The 17,656-nt window shown below is 38.6% G+C and overlaps 1 long non-coding RNA gene across 1 annotated transcript in view; it reads left to right on the plus strand.

Annotated features, from left to right (window-relative positions):
* The window catches only part of LOC122827358, a 193,141-nt gene that overhangs the window by 12,021 nt on the left and 163,464 nt on the right, over positions 1–17,656 (plus strand). Inside the window, exons 3-4 of the long non-coding RNA XR_006370038.1 lie at positions 13,772–13,824; positions 17,520–17,575. This is a non-coding gene — a long non-coding RNA (uncharacterized LOC122827358). The remainder of the gene's footprint in view (positions 1–13,771; positions 13,825–17,519; positions 17,576–17,656) is intronic.

The following is a 17,656-nucleotide window of genomic DNA, read 5'->3' on the forward strand; positions in this document are numbered from 1 at the left end:
TTTTTGGTGTATTCCGATGCAGCAATACGTGGAGGAGGGGTCAACTCTGCTGTAAGAAATCCAGGTTGTTTCTAACCTGGTTAAGTTTCCTGAAAACCTTCATGTTTAAATAAACTTTTCATCGGGTTTGGTGATGAGTTGAAGAGGACAAACTTTTTCTGCGAGTTCAGTCCAAAACTGCAGCGCTGCAAGTTTAACTTTGTGATGCAAGTTGCTGCTGCGTCTCCTCGGATTAAACGGGGCATGTGTCGCCACGGGGCAGCAGCCAATCAGAGGAGATCAGCGTGACGCACGGCTGAGATGAGGAAGTTTTCGCCTCCACTTTGCTTCTCCTTTTAGAAAAACTCGACCTGCCTCCATTCACTTCCTGAAGCTTAACAGAGGTGTGTAAGAACAATCTTAAAGATAGGCGTCATGCTTCCTCTTCTTTTTATTCCTTTTATTGTGCTCCATCACTGGAGTCGTCACAAACACTAAGAGCAACCACCAAGCTCCAACAACAGCAACTTGAAAAGGTTTCGGCTCATCCTGCCGTCTCTGAAGGCCGAAACCAGAAAGAGTTTAGGATTCCAGTCAGAGTTGAGTGATGATTAAACTGCTGCGCCCGATTCTTCTATCATCTGTCTCCCGGCGCCTTTAATATGCAAATCGTAGGTATGCAAAGCTCTGATGCTTTTATTTAAAAGACATGTCCTCGGGCGATAGCAGTGGGCTTCCAGGGAGAGCCGTGTTTTGGTATGAAATAAATAGTTGTTAAGGAGATCACACAAGTTTGTATCTTGAAAGATAAAAAGCTAATTGACATGAATAATTTATTTGTATTGCAGTATCTTAAATATCGGGAATAAGGCTTGATAAATATAAGTTGAGTTCAAACACGGGGCCCTTCCAACCGTTCAGAGGGAATAAAATCTCCGAAAAGCAGTCAGCTCTTAAACTCATAATGGCGTTTGTCCTAAGGTCACTGCAGTGCAATTATCAGATATTAGCAGAATACTCAGAGGTATTAAGAATAATGATCCGAATGTGAATCATTATGTTGCTCCTGAGGTTGGGTATCGAGGGATTGGGGAGGAGAGCAGAGAGATGAAGCTCTGACTGGGGATGTAGTCAGGTACAAAAACCAGAAAGGAAAACATCCAGCGCTGAAAGGAACAATTTATCACGCTTTCCTGATTTAAGGATGCTAAACATCTCACCTCATGATGCACACGTAAAGAAAGAAAATGGATAAACTCATTAATCAATGGTTGGTTATAAATTTCTGGTCATGTTTTAATCAAATTTGGTCAGTCGCCTGGTATTATTATTACAAAATCAATTATTATTCATCAAATTGTTATCAAATGTTCTCGATCAGCTAAAGATAAGCTAACGAGTGCTTCGTCGTTGTCTAGTGTTGGTTATATTCCACAAATGTAATGTGTTCATTGTTTGGGAGAGGGCTTGAAAGCAAAATAAATCAGTCAAAATGGGGGCAAGTTTCTTGTGCTAAAAGTTAAGTTAAAGTTAGCTCACTAACACTACACCAACACAATATTTAGCTAATGCTAAAGCTAAAGGCTATACATGATGCATAATGCTTTTAGATATTGCATTATCTTAATAATTGTCTTATTCCCTCCTTTTAGTTTGTTTGTGTAAATTTCTTGTTTTAAATAGTTTTAAAGAGAACACAAGAAGAGGAAATGGAACTGCTGCATAAACAATTTTCCTCTTTTCAAAATAAAAGCATGATTAGATAATGTCGATAAGCAAAACTTTGCCAGAGGTGTTGAGCTTTAATCAATGGAGAGTTAACAAAAACAATCAAGCAAAATTAGCACTTTGAAGTTTATCTGGAAAAGTTACTTTTAAGGGAATGGAATTGCGTTAAATGTTTTTAAAATGAGCAGAAGTGCTAAACTAAAAATTCGGTCCGGTCTTTGTGTCTATCTTTAACTAATAACAAAATAATGCCAAAACCTAATGGAAACTCTCTGTGTATAAAGTTTTTACAGCTGTAAGCCCTCCAGATTTAACATTTCTTGACATCAAAGTTACTTCTGTGTTTTCTAAAGGTGGGCAAAAGGCAACAAATTTGCATGTTTTTCATTTCTCAAGACAAAAAGGTTGTACTGTGACTTTAAATGTAGCAGAAGAGTCATGGCATTTATTTTCCATCTCGGCTGAAACCGGAGAAGCCGTCTGATCCTGTTTTTATTTTTCCAGCTCTGCTGTGGTCAGCTTTTGTTTGCCTCTGTGGTTTTGTATATTTTAACTCATGTCTGAAAATGAATATGTTGATGGTTTTTTTGGTGTCAAAAGGAGCATCAGACACTTTAAATCATGCTCAGCGTGAAAGCACCTTTTCTTCGCCGCTAACATTTCTAGGTTTTGGCTTGAGAGATGTTTTATGTTTTACAAACAAAGCAACAGAATGTGTTGAGTCGATCCAATCACTCCCTTCTCTGTGACCGACTGACATTTTTCCCAAAACGACGAAGCCCGCCCACAGGGTCCTCCGCCCAGGCTGAAAGGGAGCGCTCAAAGGGTTTTAAAATTGCAGTTTGACCCCAGCATGCACACTCCGAGTTCAATCCTACTGCATATCTCTGCTGGCATAGTTAGCATTCACAAGTGCTCTGATTGGAGAGAACCCACAATGCCCTCTGTTGTTGTTGTGAACTTTTGACTGCGTGGGCCGGGCCTCCACGGCAGCGGGCCGCGCTGAGGAGTCGGCAGCGAGGTGGAATACTTGACATTTCTCCGTGATGACAGCCTCGTTACTACTCCTGATGCCGGAGCGCGCGCATCTTTCACCGCCCTGATCTCCTGTGGCAACGCAGAATCCGATTTGGATGACGAATCCTTTCCGGCGCCGTCTGTTTCCTGCAGACTCCACCCTGTGTTCTCAAATTAAAGCTGGAGATGAACCGTTTGACACAAGACGGGCGTGAATCTAAAGTTTTTCCTTTTAAGTTTCTGCAAGTGGTGCATGAGCAGAACCCTTCATGTTCCTGATATCATGATTAGTGACCTGGAATCCTTCCTCAGATGAACCCGGAGTCCAAAGCAGGCCAACAAAGCTCTTATTCAGAGTGAAAAAGAACATTTAGCAGAAATCATCTGAAAGTAAAATTCAGCCGATGAGATTCGTACTAATGTGTGGTAACAGCTGCACCTGCTGATAGCTGCTGTTTCTATTAATAAAATGGCTTCGAAACATATTGGCTAGTGCAAAAGAATTCAAACTCCTTTAATAACCACAAATTGTTAGACCAGTTTTCCTCAAACACACACATAACGGACAGCACATTAAACAATGTTACATTTTAAAAAACAGAGAAACTGTTGTTTTGTTTACAGCCACAGAATAATTTGCAAACTTAGTTCCTGGTTGGACCTTTTTGAAAAGACAGAGAAGATAAAATTAAGATTCCCCTCTTTTGAATTTCTCTGAATATAAACAAGAAAACATGAAAATGCACATTAGATCAAACTAATTCTCCACAGGTTGGTATAGTTTTGGTTATTCATTGTTTCACATCACTGCTTTATGACGAACCGTAAAAAACAAACCTCACTGTCCCGTGTCGGCCATTTTGTATCCATCAGCTGAGGTAAATGCTGCATTCCAGTTACATTGGAAAAGGGAAAAGTGGTCAGACATTAGAACTCTGCGTCGGTTGCTAGGTAACGGGTGGAACTCCCCTGGAGTTGCTAGGTAACAGCGCAGAGCCTGTCGAATGTGACTTAACAGTTGAGAGGTTTTTGAAACTTTTTACATACCAGAATATGTTAATTAATTAATCTTTTTTTTATAAGTGGTTGGACTGTTTTTAGAAGCAGTAGAGACCAAAATGGAAATATAAAAATGTGCAAAATGTCAATTTTGCATTAAATGTTGCCTTTAAGCTTTACTTTCCATAAGCAAGCACCATTTGTAAATGGTTCAGATTTGACTCACCACACGTAACATTTATTTTAGACTCTTACCTTTGTATTCAGCGCATCTTCCTACTTTTGTTGCAGAGAGCGGCCATATTGAAACATAAAGTTGGTTTTACACTGCAAAAACACAAAATCTCAAGTCTTTAGCAAATATCTTAGTACATTTGAAATAAGACAAAACTAATATAAAAGTAATTTTTCAGCAACTTTTAGGAGTTTGTTTTCAGTAAATAATTCTTTAATATACAGTAGAAAGTGCTCCCTCCTGAAGCAAAACAGAAAGGTCCGTTTGTCAGTTCACCTTCAAAATAATTGCATGCAACTTTCTTAACCAGGACAACTGCTGATCATAAAACCTGATGCTACAGAGGTGTCCCAGTTAAAGCCACACGTGTAAAATGAAGCAGCGTATGTAACCTCACATCTGCTCTGGACCAAGCAGAAAGTATTAAAGGAGACGAGTCTTTGAATAGAGAAATACATTCTTATTGTTGAACTGAAGCGCTGACAATGAGCCCCTTCGCTCCTCGTTGAGCCGCGCAGAGGCCGACTTGTTCATCCCTTGTTATGCCGCTAATGTGCATGATTTAAGGGGGAATTATGCACATCTCAATGTGCCTATAAATGACATTATTCATGCACAGGTGCTGCACTAAGCAGCTCCTGAATGATAATTAAGATAATCTTTCTTTCTTTCTTTCCGCTCGCTGGATCTCTTTTTCTCACGGATCCACTTTGTTGGAGCGATATCTCCTGTGTCAATACCTCGCCAGACTGCAGCCCCCTTCTCCCCTCAGCCATTGTCTGATCCTTATTCAGTACTAAAACCCGCACTAACAAGTGAGACCACGTCTATGTTCCTCCCCGGAGCCTGACGGTATTTCTGAGAAATAACGTGCCAAGTTGAATTAAAGTGAGAGAATTAAAATAAAAAGAATAAAAAAAAAAAGTTTAAGCGAGGCAGAAACTTGGCAGCGGCGTTCCCGAGGGAATTCACCGCGCAATGAATTTCTCAAACGAGGATATGAAGACATTGATGTTGAGCACTTTGCATATGATAAGCTCTTCCTCCATAAAGAGGAATGATTAGTTTAGTAAATGTTGCTGAGGAAAATGTGTCCTGGATAATAAAATGTGGATGAATTTCGTCGTCGTTGGGAGGAAGTTGTGATTTCTCGTTAAAGAATCCAGCGAAGCCAAACTTTCCTTGTGCCTCTACAGTAAGAGGACACATGATTCCCATTTCTCCTGATGTGTTTGGACAGTAGCAGGTCGCGGCGTGCCAAGTCGCAGTCTCTAAATGCATCAACACAGAGCCGGACTTAGTGAATCCAGCTTGGTTTGTGTTATTGAGGAACCTGAGGCTGTTTGGGGGCCGGAGCCTTTCTCCTCTGCGGTAAACAGTGAGCGATGAATATCAAGAGGAGACCCAGCTGTATTGTTTTAGCACGACCGCTTGTTTACACCAACCCTTCTCTTTTTTGGTGTGCGAATGACTCGTTTTGTTTGTGTTTTCTGATTTTCGTGTTGTTACATGTCGGAGAACTCCCCCCAACCTTCGGCTCGCTCTGGCGGAGGAAGCCGCTCGATGTCTCGGCGGCGGACAGCTGGGTTTCATTTACCCGACTCTTGCCACACCCTTTCACTTCAAATAAACACAGTGAGGATGTAGGACAGCAAACACAGAGGAGGGAAAGCTGTAAATAATTTACGTCCCTCTTTCTGTCATCAAGGAGGCTTCTTGCTTTAAGTGGCCTTGAACGTGATCAAAGGAACAGTGGAAAAATATTTAAAATGCCTTAAAATAATATCATCAAATGAATAAAATGAGATAAAAATATATTTTTCCGAAGGTTTTCCTACAGGACTCTGGTTGTAGCAAGTTCTGCCCCAATGACAAATTTTTCTGGATGATAAATTCTCAGAAATTATTGTGATAAATGATAATATTGTTGTTTTGATACCAGTTTCAGGTAATATAATGGCATAATAATGCAGGAACACTGTAACTGGAAGACATCGTAAATATCCAAAATAAATAAGTAAAACAATAAAAACGACAAAAAGAAATGAAGTCCAAAGCACCAAGTGGAAAACTTTTATCGTCCGAATTTTGGTAGGAAGAGAGAAAAGACAAAAACAACAAATCATCCAAATGAAAATCATTGAGCTGCTTTAATTTATTCTGCAGTTAATTGATTCATTGTTTATTGCAACAGATCTATTATAGATTGGTTCACCCTTTATTTACTGATTTGGTCACAAACAGATTTCTTCTGTTTCGTTTTGTTTTTTCACAGCTACGCTAACTTTGATCATCAAACTTTAAGTTCCTCTGTAGGTTAGACACAGAAATTACTCAAACTAGAACCCGACTGACAACAGGAAGTAGACAAAAAGATATCAAACACCAACATATGTATAGAAATTCAGCAACAGATAAAAAACAAAGTTAGCTAAAACGTTAGTGGTGCGAACCCTAAACTTTGGAGCTACGTTAACAAGTTATTTAGCGGAAGCTAGTGCTAATGCGCTGCTCCATTATATGCTCCAAAACTTCAGCACAGAACTTTATTCAACTGAAACTGAAAACAAAGCAGAATGGATCAAAATTTTTACCACTTTTCAAAAACAATTTGGGTGGCAAATGTTTACAATTAATCAAAAAAGCGTCTGAAGAACCCCATCATATTTAGTTTGGACGTCTTCTAACCAAATTAACCTCACATATAAGCAATAATTTGAGGTGGAGGTTATAATTTGATAATTCATCATTTTTGTATTGCAGCGTTGAGTAAAGGAGGAAAGTTTCTCTCCTCCAACCGCTAAAGAGAGAGAAAAAAGAAATCACATTTTGAGAAGTAAAGCGAGAGACACTCCACCCCTTTGATTCTCTCAGAAGTTTAAATTATGAGGCTTTTGCAAGCGAGGCCCGGCCACAGATGGATGTTCGCCAGTTGTGTGCAAAAAACTCAGGACATAAATTAGAAAGACGCGCTTTGCTGTGGAGCCGACCGTCACTGCGACAGTCGGCGTGTCCTCCCAGAATAAATGACAAAATAGGTTGCCTGACGCCCGTATTGGCAGGAGAAACGTATTTTTCACTACCTTCTCATGTGACAGTGTTGCTGGTTGTTTTCTTTAATTGCTCTGGAAGGTTTTTTATGCATAATAAGAAAATCCTGCTGCGCTGCAGTCAGAAACAGCAGAATAAGCCTGCTGTAAAACCCAGATTTCCCCTGCAAATGACACTGAATCATATATATCAGAGCCGTGCCTCCTGGCTACAACGCGTCCTCGAATGTCTTTAATAAGGATGAGGATGTAAAGGGAGGGTGCAGCTCCAGTTTTAAAGTAGAAATAACCCGCTTGACTCCCAGAAAAGGTTAGCTTTAAACACATCGCATTAATCTTTGCTGCACGTTTATGGAGCTGAGTGAGTTATGTGAGGCGTTATGAAGCAAAATATGAAAAAGCAATTAGAGAAATGGAGAAAAGTCCACAGATGTAAAACAATCTTCACCCAGTGTTTTCATAGATTGATGATAAACAATCAGCTTAATCTAAATGTGATAAAGGGTTGACATAAATCAATAATAAACAGCTGATTTCACCCCGCTGTGCATGTGTGATTACAATGATGGCGGCTGCAGAAATTGCAGCTTTTTACCGATGACGGGCGATCTGAAATCGCTGTCGCTGAATAGTCACAGAAATACCCAGAGTGGTTTTTATTTTTTGATCCCCAGTGTGCAGAAAGAGAGCGAACCCGAGCCCCTGTTAGATTGAAATGCCATTTTATGGGACCATTAGCGGATTGGAGATTTAGTTACACCAACATTTTATGCAGGGAGATGCAATCTGATTGGCTGAGACAGAGGTGAAGATCTGTGCTGGGACTGTTGTTTGGAAACATCACTGGTGCTGCAGGCCAGTAAAACACAGGGCCATATTAACGAAGGTTCTCACAAACATCTCTTTCAAGTAAAGTCACGTTGAACAAAGTGGGATTAAGGTTATAATAGGTGTGCAAAATATAGAAGAGTGGAGAAGCATTTACTGGTGATTTTATCTCCTAATCAACACGTTGTGACAAGCAAGTCAGATGTACATTAATTAGTTCTGCTACCTTTTGGTTTGCTTTATACCAGAAAGTCTGTTGGAAAAACCTAATTTTATGTAGAAACATTAACAATAATGCAGAATCTGATCCAATCTTGGTTTAATTGCAACATTTAAATTGTTTAAAAAATAGTCATGAAGAATGTAATTCCATCTAAATCATCAACAGAGATTATTGTAGTATGGAGGTACAAATTTTAAATAAATACCAGGATAAAATGAACCAGATTTGTGACCTGACTTGAACTTTTACACCAATGTCTCAGGACTTGAAACTGTTTTCTTGAAAAAACTTGATATTTTACCCAAAATCTAAAGTTTAAAAAGTGAGGTCTTGCATTTTTCACTGAATGTTTATTCTGGAGCATTGCAGTTTAAGTCTCATCCTGTTGATATCCTAATCAGTATCCCAAAAGTACCCTGGATGTACTCCCATTGGTACCCTTCAGTAACCCTGATGGTACCCCTTTACTGCCATGTGAATACTTTTCACATGGTACTTAAAGGTATTTAAGTGTCAATGTGTCTCCTCAATACTTTCAAGGTGCCACTTTGTAAGTACCAAAGTACCAACCATTGGTTGTGCTTGTATGTTTTTGGCATTAAATAAACATACAAACTCATTTAGAGGAATTCTTCTCTTGCTGTGTTTAGTTGTGCAGAGCTGCATCTCTGCCTTTTGTCTTTCACCATGTTGTAAAGCTTTGATGCCACATGGAGAGTTGAAGTGTCTCGTACCTGGCTCTACACCGAGAGAGGCGTATTCATCTGAGAGTATGTTCATATCACTTTCAATATCCCCCTCTCTAAGATCATACACAACAGGATCAGGCAAACACTGGAAGGGAAGTGTTTTAGGGGGTTGAACATCTTTCTTCCTTCTGCTCTTTGGAAAGTGTACAGGATGTGCCTGATGTTTCCTTGGCAAAGGAAAAGGTAAAAATAGAGAAGATTCATCTGGTTTGAGTTCAGCAGCACCACATTACTTTAGGGGTGGTTTCTTCCCTGATCTCTGCCTCTCCTTTTTTTTATTTTATGCTGAGCCATCCCGTCTTCTTTTGTGATTTGAAGCTCAAGCGGACCAGGAAATGCAAATAATCCCGGTTCTGAAGGCGTAGAGTGACGTGACTGTTGGGACGGTGCGGGGGAGGCCGGCTGGCTCGCCACATTAAAGCCAAGAGTTTGAGCGAGAGATGAGTGGAGACTGGGTTAAGTTAAGTGAAAGGGTAGGACTTCAAAGGCCGTTAGGTTTTCCTGCCATATTAAGAGTGACGAGACGTGTCTTTTATTAATAGCATTCGCCAGAGTTTCTGCTCTCAGCCGGTTTCATTGTTTCACAATCACGGCAGTGGAGAGACGGGATGAGAGGAGTCTTCAAAGCTGCACAGCAAATTACACCTTGATTACAAGAGGAGGGAGTCCGTTGAAGGATTTACTGCCTGTGGTTGTTTGACATCTTTTGTTTTAATCTAATTTAAAGCTCTTTACCACCTTGATAAAAGCGCCATGCTCACATTTTCCACTACATCTGGCATTCTTAAAAAGAATAAGAAGTCATTGGCTTAGAGAGGTCTGCATTTTAACCCAAACTGGGGTTTTTTTCTTAAAATTTAACTGGTGGTCTGGAAAGTGTGGAATTTGATTAAAGTCTGTTCCAGGTCTGGATCAGTGTTGAATATTGTTTTTCTAGAATTAAATCTGTTCTGATGTTTTAATGGTCCGTCCTTCATCGGCATGTCCATCCATCCAATTGATCGTCTGTCTGTCCAACCAACTGTTCATCCAACATATTGATCATCCAACATACTGATCATCCATCCGACCAACCAGTTGATCGTCTGTCTGTCCAACCAATTGATCATCCAACCAACAGTCTGTCTCTCTGTTCATCCATTCATCCTCCACCCATTCATTTGTCCATCTCTCTACCCGTCCACCAATCCAGTCTGGTTTTTCACGTTTTCTTGTAAATCCTGACCTGAAATATCTTCCGTTAATTTGGGGTGGCTCTTCGTGGGCAATGCTTATTTGATCTATAGATATTACACGATATAATAAATACAATAATAAAAGAAACAGAAATGAGTCTTTTTTTAGAAATGAATGAATACATCCAGCTCTCCTTGGGTCTCCACCTTTGCGAAGAAGAAGTTGTTTGGACTGGACATGTTGAAGTTCACATCCGACAGTACTTTTACTCTGAAAAACCTAAGATATCAGTACTGTCTGCTCAACTCTTGGTTTATTCTAGATGATTTTCTATCAGCATGGAGGGATCTTCTTGGCACAAGTTTGACTGCGCCTCCTGAAACTCAATTACCACCGCAGTTTTCTGGCCTCATTCATATCGGCTGTGGTACAGAACGCCATCAGACACTATTTCTGATTTGCATATTACAATGCGAGCTCTGCCCATCATCCCTCCTCCTCATTAAACGTCGGGCATCTCGTCGTCTTTTTGTCTGTTTTCATAAAAAAGTGAAAAAAGAAATCTTGATTTAGCCGCTTTAATTCTCCTCCGCGGACTTGTTTACATGATTGGCTTTTTTTCCCCTTTCCCATAAATCCTTGTCAATCTAAAGCCACTCTTGCACGTTATCAAGCGAAGAGAAACAAAAAGACGCCACAGTAAACATTCTATAATTGACTGTTTATGAGCGCGATCATCAGTTAGGGTGGGATTTTAGGGCTGTAATCTGCTTTTTCCTTCTTCTTCTTTCTTTGCCATTCAACCAAAAATGGACACGAGAGTTAATGCGTCCCTCCAACCTCTGAGCCATTTACACTCGCTGAATGTACTTGTAATGATTAAGTTTGAAAAGAGACATTTTTTATCATCGGCCAACACGAGAGTTGGCAATCTTAAGACCTTCAACTAGAAATAATTAGGATGTATTTGAATGCTGAGTGCGCCGAGACAAGAGTTAAGCTTGTTAATGAATGTGGTGGCAATTAAATGCGTCGTCCAGCCTCAATTCTGCTGTTTATTTTTCTCTCTTTTTATCACCTGAAAATTGATTATAATTCTGACCATAAAGTTTGAAATTCCACGCCAGCGGATAATTGAAAATGCAAGTGACAGAGTATTGTGTTTGTAAGGGGTTTAGTTCCCACGTGAAACCGGAGCTGGTTAAAATTAGTCCATGTGGCTCCTCTGTTTTAATTTCTCCACAGTTTAATGGTAAAAATCAGGTCAACCTTTAAGATTTATGAGCAGTGGAGGGGAAAAAAATGAATTAATGGTATGCTATTTTTATTCAGTCAGCCGTCTGTTAATTTGATATGACCTTAGTCAAAGGCGGCGGAATAACAAACTCTACTTACTTCTTCTTAAGAGCAAACCCCTGGTCTCCCATGTTGCTTTGCTGAGGATCTGAGAAGCGAAGGGCCCGCTGCCAGCCGCCGTTTCTTCAACTCTTATCTGCAAAACTCAACAAACGGGCTTCTTTTAGGACATCAGTGGCGCCGGGAAACGAACACCCTTTCATCTAATTACACAGCATATTGTTTCAATTAGGCGTTTTCTTTATTAATTCAGCTTTGAAATAAGGAAAAAGGAGTTGTTCAAGTGGCATTTAAGCGCGTTCAGAAAATAAATCCTGACAGCCGAATGCGGCGGTTCATCATCTGATGGAGGACAGAAAGTTTGCGGCGTCGCCTCCGGGTGTCTTTGTCCTCCAGTCAAAGCAGAGGTGCGTCACCTCTCTTTTTTTCCCACCTTTCTTCCTCACTCATGAGATCTCAGTGTGACTCGCCTCATGACAGCGTCTAAAACTTTACTGCCGTGGGGGGACGGGGACTCACAGGCCCCCATTGAAGCATCCCTGCAGGGGTTTTCTTCACACAGGGGCTAAAGGGGAGGGGGTGAAGGTGAAAGTTTGGCACCGAGCGACGGATCCCCCAACAAGAGTAGGCCTTTGTTGCCAGGTTGCTCATGCTCAGCAACGTGGAAGAGCCAGGTGGCCTCTGACCTGACCTCTACTCTGAGAGGACCGGTGGGCAGAGAGGCTGAAATAAAATAAAAAATGAAAGGAACAGGCAACTTTGGTTGGAGGGGGCGCGTGTGAAACAAAGTGCTCAGAAATAGGTCAACCAGTATCTCATTTTTCTTGCGAGGCCTGTAATCACCCGTGACGAGCTCACAGAGGAACAGGCTCTTCAGTAAGGATGGAGGACTCATGACTCTGACTGACAGATCCCAACCACCCGCCTCACGACGGAGAGAAACCTGGACCCTCTGAACGCTTTGCTTTTAACTTTTATTTGCTTAACTTACCTGAGTTGGCATGTTAGCTCATGGCATGCTTTTGGTGTCTGAATTATGAGAAAATGTTTTGCCTTAGTGCACCTTGAGAGAAGACAAAAAGTTGCCCACTTCTATATACGTCAACCACATGAAGACAGTTGTCTTGGTGCAGATGCAAGTTAACCTACGGTTCCTGATCTTAGTTCAGATAATGTAGGACAAACTAAGATTACCTAAGCTAGGGGCATATAGGTTAGCATTAGCAAAGCTAAGATATGCTAAAGTATACATAACTATGGAAAGCAATGACTTTATATACTTTATGTAGAAGATTAAACTCAACAAAGCAAAGGTAAAAGAAACAGGTTGGTTATTCAAGGTCAGTAAAAATAAAAAAAATAAAGTATGTAAACCAATATATTAACATAAACTATGGCACTGTATGCTATGCTAGGTTAGCAAAGCTAAAGTAGGGGAGGGTTAAAATAAATCATGATATGGAAAGCTGAACTCAACAGCACTGATGTAAGCACGCTACTTTAAGCTAAGCTATGCGTTTGTAGGAGACGACAAACTAAATAAATCCTAATGGTAAGCTAATGTTAGCTACATTACAAAAAAATGCTAATTTAATCTAGGTTAAAGTAAATCTGTAAATCTAGCTATAGTAAAATAATTAGCATACCTTCTTTAAAATAGGCTTAAGCTACGCTAAGCTAGCATAAATTCAGCTAAAGTGGTTGAAACTAAGGAAGGACATGAACTCAAAAATGTTAAAACTCACAACTTTACAACCAAAGCATGCTAGGTTAAGCTAAGATTAGGTATATAAAAACTATACTAGTGTGTGCAACAATGTAGTAGATTAATTTAAGCTACATTATCCCTAAAATGTACCATTTTTAGTTTTACTAGCTACACTAAGGATAGAATAAACCACAAAGAAGAACTAGGTAGCTTAAACTATAGTTGGGTCCAGTACTGCTGACTGATGGGGTCAAAAAATAAAAATAAAAAACTATGATAAAAGTAACAGTAATAGGACCTCAGTTGTTTTTTGTTTCATTTATAGTTTATTTGATGTGAACTTGGCACCAGAAGTAGCATGTTTGGATTTTCACAATAGAAGTTGAGTTTCCGGATTGTTACCAGAAGTGTTTACAATAATACTGTTGGTACATTTACATGTGAAAGAAATATAAAAGACTGTAACAACAACCTATTAACAACCTTATTCATCTGTGTTTAAAACAGAAGTAGGAGTTTATGCAGAGATATTTATTTAACATCTTAGTATAATGATGTTAAGATCTTTATTCCAAGATGTTTAATTAACATCTTACTCTGACTTTAACTATAAATCAATCAGCTTTAATACAGACTATTATTTACCAGCATTTAATCAGTGAAGGAAAATGTTCAGCAAGATATTCATATATCTAATTTTTTGTGTATGTTTTTTTACCACAGAAGAAGAGTTGGAGTCAGGAGTTGCCCTAACCCTCCATTTACCTGTTAAAAAGGTAAGCGACACTGTTTAATGACATGCTAGTTAGCTTTAGCACAGGGATTTCTCTCTTTCTTACTCTTTTTAACACTGTACAACAAAACTGAAACACTTATCACTGTCAAACAAGCTTACTAATAATAAAAACATGTCTTTTAATCTGTTAAAATGGACTAAACTGACCGTCTATTATCAGTTTCCGTTTACTATTTTGGTCACATTGTGGCACAATTAGAGCTCTGTCATTCTGTAGTTGATCATCTGTGTATTAAAAGTATTCAGCCTCAATCATTTTGATGTTTAAATCATATTTTCTCCCAAACTGGAAACTTTTATTGGTCTCTGAAATGACAAAACTCATTTCCAATTGGAGAAAAATGGACAAAAAGTGCATAAAAATGTAGAAGTATTCAGGTCACTGTATAAGGTAAGAAGGAAGTCTCAGCTAGTCTGAAGAAATGTAGAAAGAATCGCTCTTGTGCAGAGTTGTTCGTACTGATTCCCATTAAACTTTATAAAAATGTGCTTTGATCGCCATGGATACCAGGAAATTCATGGAGATCTCCAAAAAACCTCAACGATGCTGTGAAGTAATCGTTGCGCTGATGATGAGTCTTCATCAGGAAGCCGTTCCAGATCTCGCTGCAGATTTAAACCGGATCTAGTTAAGCCACCAAAGAGTCTGAATCTCGCTCATCGGTGGCCAAAGCATCTCCTGCTGCTAATGAGGCGTGCACGGCCCCCTGGGTAACGGCGGCGTCACGACCACCTCCAGCAATGAACCGTGTGGACCATAAAACCCAGTTTGCATTGGTAGTTTTGATCCCTTCCAGTCTAAATGCCCATTTTAATATGCATTTTAGCCATTATGTCACTGCTAATAAGAAGCCTCTTTGAGAATGTGCCCATTGTTGGACGAGTCTGTTAATTATGACGGCTCAAAGTGCTGCTGTATTCCACTGACTCTTCCTCATAAGAAGCCTGATTATTCATCACCATGATAAGAATTAATTTGCAGGAAATATTGCGCCTTTTCCCTCTCATGCTCCAAATTACACATTCAATCCATCTTTGTTTGTGGGTTCAACGCCGTTAAACAAGGCAGCACTTGGTGACTTTTATTGGAGTTGAACAACAAGTTGGTGTTAAAGAAACACTTAATGTATCGAGGGACGTAAACAAATGATCCAGTAATTCATGTACCTTTCTTTATAAACAGTTTTTGTTTGATTTTTTTTTTCATTTATATATTCATTATATTAATAATACAGGAAATACATGTTTGTATGGATCCCATTTACACCAGAAAAACAAAAGAGAAAAGAAAAAACAGGAATAAGAGAAACAAATAACATTATTTATGTATTTAATTTTCTTCACCTGCAAGTTTTACATCTTTAGCAAACAGATAAAATGAAGCTCAAACCATTTCTTTTGTTTGTTGTTTCTGGATTATCCAAGATAAATACAAGCGACAGATATCTATCAAAATACCATTTAGACGTCTGGGTGGTTCAGCTGGTCAGTCTGTGGTTCTGATGACCCAACAGGAAGCGGGTCGGGAGGAGAAGCATCACAATGAGGGAAGCTACAATGGTGAAGGGGCTCAGAAGCCCCTGCTGTTTGTATCCAGAGCATTTAATCAAACTGGCATTAGTTTGGAAACTGTATAGCTTAAACTTTCAATCCGGTCCGCAAACTTAATATTGTTGACAGTAGCTCCAAATTCGACTATAGACTCAGCAAGTAAAAGGATAAGATGAGCTTAAAGGGCTTTTTATAACCTTTCTATTCAGCCCAGAAGACAGTGAGTCACGCACCTGGCTGAAAATCTAAGGAGCTTTCAGGGAAGCATTTCGAATGAATTACCTTGCAGGTTTCTTCCCTGTTATTGGCTGTATTATAGTGTTTAAGTGTGCGCTGACGATGTGAATAACATGGGTGTCAGGTGATTGAAATAAAAACGCAGCAGGAAGGCTTTTGTCACTCAGACGCTACAGTTTAAGAAATATTAAAGAGTAAGATGAACCAGTATTCATATCCTCACTGTAAGACCCACTGGCTGACGTCAATAATTATTATTATTATTTTTCTTTTACAAATATGGTTAGTTTCTCTGTTTGCAAATCAGATGTAGATTTTTTTTTAAAAAATGTTAAAAATTGGCTCCAAATTTGAATAAAAAAATCAATTTATGTTCTGTTAATTTCTTATCATTTTGTTACTTTCATACATTTTTGGTCATTAATTTTTATACTAAGGTGAGATTTTCTTTGTAAATATAAGAGGTCACCTTAAAATAATCCCACTCAGAATAAATTTTGGAGACTTTAATTTAGATTTCAGCTACTTAATCCCAGATTTCAAGCATCTTAACTCGGATACAGAAATTCATTTAAAGAAAAAAGTAGATGATTATGTGAAAAATTATTTCATTTCACTAAATTCAGAAAATAAATGGTTGAAAACAAACATTGTTCTCTGATCTTCTTCGGTTTGTCTTAGCTTGATTTAGTTTAACCAACATTATGTAATCTCAGGTTAGCAATAGCTCAGTTTATCAAACTTTAATTGAGCTTTGTTTAATTTAACCGTCATTAGCGTGACTTATGTTAGCATAGCCTTGTTAAACATGCCTGAAACTAGTTTAGCTTCAGACATGTCAAAGTTAGCATCCATTCAATAAGTGTTTAGCACTTTAGTTTTTAGTTTAGCCTGCATTAGCTATTCTCAGATTAGCTTGCACTAGCTTAGTTTAGCATACTCTAGCTAACTTCATCGCAACATTCTCTGGCTTAGTTTAATTTTGCCAACATTAGGTAATCTTAGGTTAGCATTAGCTCAGCTTAGAAATCTTTAGCTTACCTTTGTTTAATTTATCCTTCATTAGCTAATCTTATGTTAGCTTAACCTAGTTAGACGTGTCTTAAACTAGTTTAGTTTAGCTTTAAAATAAACGTACATTCAAAACGTTTAGCATACTTTAGATTTTGATTTAGCCTACATTAGCTCTTCTTGGATTAGCTTGCACTAGTTTAGCTTAGCATACCTTGGTCTAGTTGAGTATTACTTATTAAAGTGTTGCATAGCTCAGCCTACATTAGCTAATCTTAGTTTTTTGCTTTAGCTTATTGCAGTTTAGCATACCTTAGCTTTTAGTTTAGCTTACTTTAACATATCTTTGTTTTGTCTACCTTATCTGTTGCTAATTTATCCCTAAAATGGAAAATGTTGAAAATAAAATCAAAAATGAAAATGAATAAACTCAAGCAGATCTGGTCAACATGTTATTTTTACATAACATTTAATTGAACTCTGTGTTAATTCAGGTTAATCTAACTAGCAGCTATAAAAATTCAACTTAATTTTAGAATCGGTTTGGAAATGGTTTTCTAGAAATGTCTCATGTTTTGTTTCCCATCGTTTTAATTCTATTATTAAAAACAGGGAAAGTAGATAGAAAAATCTAGATTGATTAAAACCCATTTAAGAGATTAGAAGAAAATCTTCTTGGGAGAAGAACAAGTGAAAAAATGTTTGTAATTTGTAATTTAGCAAATAGTAGAAAGTTTAAAAGTCGAGCAGTTTTTGTGAAGTTTCTTTTCTAAAGAGTCACGCTGTTTCATTTTAGTGTGTTTCTCTACTTTTAGTAGAAGACAGTAGGTCAGTAGGAATCATTATTGACATCATTTCTGTTTTTTATTCCTGCAGAAACGTTGAAGATGTGGAACAAGAGGAAGGAAAAAGTTTGACAGAGAAGCAGAAAGGTAGGAGCGTTTATTTCTGCTAGCTGCAGTGTTTCTGAAGCACGTTTGTTTGCATTTATGTGTGCGTTTATGTGTGTGCGG

Source organism: Gambusia affinis, linkage group LG24 (genome assembly GCF_019740435.1).
Source record: "Gambusia affinis linkage group LG24, SWU_Gaff_1.0, whole genome shotgun sequence".
Lineage (NCBI taxonomy): Eukaryota > Metazoa > Chordata > Actinopteri > Cyprinodontiformes > Poeciliidae > Gambusia > Gambusia affinis.